General features: G+C 25.7%; 1 protein-coding gene across 5 annotated transcripts in view; it reads left to right on the forward strand.

Moving 5' to 3' along the window:
• The window catches only part of LOC107629022 (pentatricopeptide repeat-containing protein At5g27460), an 11,249-nt gene extending 6,633 nt beyond the window's left edge, over positions 1 to 4,616 (forward strand). For all 5 annotated transcript variants that reach the window (XM_016331696.2, XM_016331698.2, XM_021117892.1 and 2 more), the window contains one exon: positions 4,606 to 4,616. The gene's annotated coding sequence lies outside the window, so the exon portion shown is untranslated. The remainder of the gene's footprint in view (positions 1 to 4,605) is intronic.

The following is a 6,572-nucleotide window of genomic DNA, read 5'->3' on the forward strand; positions in this document are numbered from 1 at the left end:
AATGTTAGTTATCCAATATTTACTCTCAAATTTTCTCTTAATATATTCATGTATCCCGTGTCGTTTCCTTTTCTCAATATGTCCCTCAGTGGTCAATAATTCAATATACGTTATTGTAAGTTATAAGGAAACTAACACTACCAGAAGCACGGTAGTTTACCACAGGAAAATACTCACGAACAAGAAACAGTGGCAAATTTTTATGATCGTCGTAATCACTTGCAACGTTTTGCTTTTTTCCGTGGTTAAATTGTGTGAAAGTTTTCCACGTTTTTGTTTGTCTGTGGCTAATTTGAATTAGACTCTCTCAATTACCACAGACCCAATGCTCACCGTGGCGAAATCAAACGATGTCTACTTTTAAATTACGCGCTTCTAGTGTTTCCTTCCATCCCTTTCAAAAATTTTATAAGCAGTTCCTATTTTTTCCAAATTTAAACTTTAATAATAAATTTCAATTTTTAAGGGTGTGTTTGGCAAACTCGTTGGAAGGGAAGAAGTACGTTTAGACTTCTTGAAAGCTACAACTTTTGGTTTGGCAAAATTTTTTTCCATGAACGCAGAAGTGATTCTGCTGCCAAAACCAACGTTTACAAGAAGTGACTATTTTTAGCTTCTGCGTTTTCCTAACCAGCTTTTTAGCCATGATACTAACCATTTATTTATCTTTTACCAACTTTATCCTTCATGTATGTTATTATATTATTTATAAAATTCTTGTTATTTCTATTTATATGAGCTCTATTTTTTTTATTATTTATTTTTAATACTTAAAAAAATGTAACATATTTGATTAAATATTCTTTTATATATTTATAAAATTTATATTGTTTTATTTTTATTTAAAAATATATTTTATCTATTTTTATATGTTATTTTTATTTTAGTAAGTAAATATTAATTTTATTATAAAATTAACTAATAAGATTTATTTAAATATCTAAATTAAAATTATAGGATAATATAAAAAAATTATTTAAGTTGAGGTCTATTTTAGTAATTTTTTATCTAAAAGTGATTTTGAATGGTATAAGCCAAACAGCATTTATTTTATTATAATCAATTTTGATACAAAAATTACCAAACATAAATCACTTTAACACAAACTTACTTTTTATCAAAATCAAGTTTACAAAATCAATTTTATACAAACTCCCGTTTATAAACTGTAATCCAAACACACACTAAGAGTGCAAACTTATCTAGTTTGTCGATGGTTTTTTCTCTCTCCTTTTCAGCCATTTTCAATTGATAAGATATGCATTAGTTGAAATAATATAAAAAGAGTACATACTTATAACTCTAATTAATTGAGAATAAACGATAAAAATATAAAATTCATAATAAAAAGAATACATTTTTTTTGTCCCTAATTCACAATATGTAATTAATTTTTTAAAATTTTATTTTTCTATTTTTCTATTTTTTTATTAATTTAAATTAAAAATCTTAATTACTTGACTGAAATAAATTCAAATGAACGTTTACAATACACAAGTGAAATTTTGGGCGGAAAAAAATAACTTTCACTTAACACCAAAGTAAAGCCCACTCACTAGAAAATCGGAAGAACTTTCTCACATGTTCAGACTATTGTTCAGTTTCTCCATATCCTTAGTAAATTCAGCATTGAGTAACCGAAGATGCATTATTAGTAAATTCAGCATTGAGTAACCGAAGATGCATTAATTTTTTTTAGTGACTAGAAGATGCATTAGTTGAAATAGTATAAAAAGAGTACGTACTTATTGCTTTAATTAATTGAGAATGAATGTTAAAAGTATATATAAAATTTATGATAAAAAAGAGTACATTTTTTTTGTCTCTAATTTATAATATGCATTAGTTTTTCTAAATTTTATTTTTTTATTTTTTATTACCTTTTTATCAATTTAGTAAAAAAAATATCCAAACATAAATTAACGTAAGTTTATTTTTGAAACAGTAATTAGTATGTACCGTCTTTGAAATATGATATATATTATAATTTATATATTTTTATAGTTAATTATTAATTTAAATTAAAAATCTCAATTACTTGACTGAAATAAATTCAAATGAACTTTTACAAGTGAAATTTTAGGCGGAAAACTTAAAAGTAATTTTCACTCAACACCAAAGTAAAGCCTACTCACTAGAAAATTGGAAGAACTCCCTCACAAGTTCACACTATTGTTCAGTTTCTCTGTATCCTTAGTAAATTCAGCTTTAAGTCACCAAAGAAGGTTCCAAAATAGCGGAAATCAAGATTTTGCAGGCAATCCTGAATTACAAAGAAGAATGGAAGGAACCCTAAGCAGCTTTTTTTATGTTTATCTAATATTCTCTTGGATCTTTACTTTTTTTGTATTTAAAAGACTATTTTTTTTTTACCATTCACTAATTCTTTCCCAATATTCTTATGTAGGAACTAGATCTGTGTGTATCAATGCTGCAACTTTGTCTCTTGTCAATGCTGGGATCTCCATGCAAGTTTGTATTTTCTTTTAAATTGTTCAACTTTTAATTTAGCTTTGTAGCTTTGTAATTATTGAAACTTATATGAATATTGATAAATTTGAACTAAGTAGAAAATAGTGTTAAAGGTCCTGATACCAACATTGAATAAAGTTGCACTTCTTTAAGTTATTATCTGTGCTCTCACAATTTTCGAGTACATAGTATCTAATTATCTATTTCTTTGTATTATCAATAGCATTTTTGCTTTAGTGTTTGTTTCAATATTTAAGCTGTTAATGGATGAATATGTGAATAATGGTAACTTAGAGTAATGGATGCATGTTGCCATGGAACAAGGGACACTTACCTGAGAGGTCCGCATGAAAATTTTATTCGATAGTTACCTGGTAAGCTCAACTTTCTACTTTAAAATATTGACCTTAGTAATTTCTAACACATTTTTATTTTTACTTTAAGTGCATGTTTGGGCGCCATTATTTTGTTTAAAAAAGATATTTTTTCAATGAAAAAAGATCTTTTTTTTATTTTTTAACGTGTTTGGTAAATTTCTATTAGTAAAAGTAAAAGCACTAGTAAAATCAAAAAAGATCTTTTTTGAGAAGCTGTAATGTACATCTTTTTTTAAAACATCTTTTTTCCTTAAAAAAAGATATTTTTCATGTAATAAATAAACAAAAAAGTACTTTTATATTGTTATACCCAAACATAATTGATTAATAAAAAGACCTTTTTACATGAGATATCCAAACATAAAATTACTTTTACTTCTCTATAAGATATTTTAAAAAAAGATAACTCGAAAAAAGATCTTTTCTTAAAAGCTCACCCAAACAAGCCCTAAGTTCTTTTTCTCTAAATGGTTTTGATTACAATCCAATCTCGCTAATAGTATTCGTTTGTCTCGTTAAATAATACTATAGTTAAATTTTAATATGAGAAAATATCATTAATATCACTCTCTATTTTATCTTTATTCTTGACAAGCTTGCTTATTTACTTGCATGAAGCAATTGAATTGAAAGTTGTTCACCAGGATATCAAGTCTAGCAATATATATATTGATTGATGACGGGTTCAATAAGATGTTTTATGTTGTGAAAATGAAAACTCAGCATTATTGGGTATGCATTCCTATTTTTTTTTAACTACATTAAAATATTATTTTAAATAATGTCTTGGGACTTTTTTTTCATGAATTAAGAGATAACACAATCTTATTTGAATGTTTTTGCAGGTATTCCAATGAAGACGTTAGAGATCTAATAATGATACATTCTGATACTTGATTTTGTAATAGTTTAAACTCATTTAGTTCAGGATATTTGCTTTTCAACACTGTTACTTAAATTTCATATTTTTATTACTAAAAATATTACTTATATGGATATGGCTAATCTTTTTAATTTTGTATAATATAATTTTGTTCTAAGTAGCATCTTTATTTTATATATATATATATTTTTTAATTTATCTTTTATGATTAGCCACGGAAAAATCGTGGCTAAATAACCCAACAATGTTTAGCCACAGAAAAAATGTGGCAAAAAAGCCCAGCTTACCAATATTAGCCACGGAAAAAATGTGGCAAAAAAGCCCAGCTTACCAATATTAGCCACGAAAAAATTGTGACAAAGCTATACTTGTTGGTTACACTGTTGTCATTTAGCCACGGTTTAGAATGTGGCCAATAACGTAAAAACCGTGGCTATTCAGATGTCTCCACAGATCATAAAACTGTGGCTAATCGGACGAAAACCGTGGCTAACTGAAAAGGCGTCGCCCTTGTTAGCCACAGAAATGTATTCGTTGCTAAAGCTTAATCGCTATGGAATTTCTTGATTTTAACCACGGTTTCGTGGCTAATCACTGCATTTATGGTAGTGTAATAGTCTATTTTTGTATTATTAACATTAAAAACATCGCAACCGAAAGAAACAAACAAACTAAACAGTCCCGAGAATTTCGTTAATGCACTAAAAAATTGAGAAATAACTCTGCAATAAACTCTCACTAATTTATCTTTCGTCATCTTGTATTAAAAATCCTTAATAGTTAATACGAATGTTCTTTTTTTAATTATTGGGAGTTAATACGAATGTTTAGTGCTTGTTCCTGATTTGACCCTTTAATTATTGGTTTAATTAGTCTAACAATGATAGTGATGATACTGATAGACAATCCAAAATTAAATAGGTAGAGCCCATAGTTTTTGTTCCATCAAAGTATATATATATATATATATATTGGTGGAAATAATCATCAATCTGTTGAAACAAAAGTCTACCCTCATTTCATTCATTCTCGATCAGAACAAAACCATTATTACAATAATGCCTTTCATTTTTTTCTTCACATATCAAATCAAAATTGGACTTGTCACCAGATCCCTATTAGCAACATGTGTACACTAAATTATAATTATTCATAAGTGAGGATTAGTGGGATAATCATTATTATAATTATTCACAAGTGAGACATCTTTAGATTATATCTTAATTTTTTTAGTGTGTTAGTGTAGAAATGTTTAGTAATATATTCTTCCTTTTCAATGTTGTAAGCCATTTAAGTCATTATATTATTATAAGAGACTTTGGGCTTGTTTGGGTCAGTTTTTAAGAAAATATTTTTTTTTTAGTTATCTTTTTCTAAAATATTTTATGAAAAAGTAAAAGTAATTTTATGTTTAGATATTTCATGTAAAAAGATTTTTTTATCTATCAATTATGTTTGAGTATAATAATATAAAAATATTTTTTTTGTTTATTTATTATATAAAAAACATATTTTTTTAAAGAAAAAATATTTTTTTTAAAAAATATGTAAATTACAGCTTCTCAAAAAAGATATTTTTTATTTTTTTAGTGCTTTTACTTTTATTACTAGAAATTTGTCAAACACGCTAAAAAATAAAAAAATATATTTTTTCAATAAAAAATATCTTTTTTTATCAAAATAATGACACCCAAACAAGCACTTTAAACTCCATCCTAATCCTAATTAAAATTCTAGACTAGATGTGCCCAATAAGGGAGAAATACTGAATATAATAATAAAACAATTTCGGTAGGGTTTATCTAGTCAAATTTACATTTTAAAATTAGGTGGGTTTAACATTCTAACTCTTAGTAATTTTTTTTTATTATTATTAAAAATAAAGAGACTCAAATTTGTGACTTTAGGTGAATTCATTGACAAACTCTTAATACTTATGATAAATATTAAGTACAACTGTACAACTTTTATGTACAATTAGAAATGAAGGAAAGAAAGACAAATAATTATCATTATTATGATTTATGAATGAGATCAAATATAAAATTCTATGGTTATAAAATTATTCTAAATAGTTATTCATTTGTATTGTGCACGATTTTTTGAGGTAAAAAGTGTAAAAGTTAAATACTTTCATGTGACAATACATATGGAAATTATTTTTTTTTAAAAAAAATAATATAGCTTTCTAGTGATTAATTATAGTAATATAGCTTTGAGCATATAGAAAAAAAAAATAATGTTATCATTATAAATGGCTACTAGTGTTTTTATGGCATTATGGCAAGGTATTTAAAATCACAAAGCCTAAAATTTATTCTCTAAATAAAATGCTATGGTCGTGGACTATACATGGTGTATCATGCATTAGTGTAATTCAATAGTTCAAAATTGGTGTATGATAGATTGCTTAATAAACTTAAAATTTTATCAATAAATTAGTTTAAATAATACCCCAAATATATCTCAGTAGATCTAAGACATTGATATCTATAAGTCTATAACAATATATAGGAGATTGTCTCTTTTGATATCTAAATTTATGTTTCCTATTTTAACCTTGATGATATTTGCCTTAACTACTTTTTTAATTAATGGTCAAAAAATAATAATTATTAACGAGGCTAAAAGTGTGACTAGATCTGGTGGTCTCTTTTCCTATTCAAATTCTTAAGCAATTACTTTTCTTTTCTATTTTCATACCTTAAACATTGGTATAGCGTGTGATATGAACATGGTTTAAAATGGAAATAAAAATTAATAGTTTTGATAGAATAGTGAAATTATAGATGGATTAAATTATTTGTTGAATATAAAATTGAAAAAAAAAAATTGCCCTT

This window comes from Arachis ipaensis, chromosome B03 (genome assembly GCF_000816755.2).
Source record: "Arachis ipaensis cultivar K30076 chromosome B03, Araip1.1, whole genome shotgun sequence".
NCBI classification, from domain to species: Eukaryota; Viridiplantae; Streptophyta; class Magnoliopsida; order Fabales; family Fabaceae; genus Arachis; species Arachis ipaensis.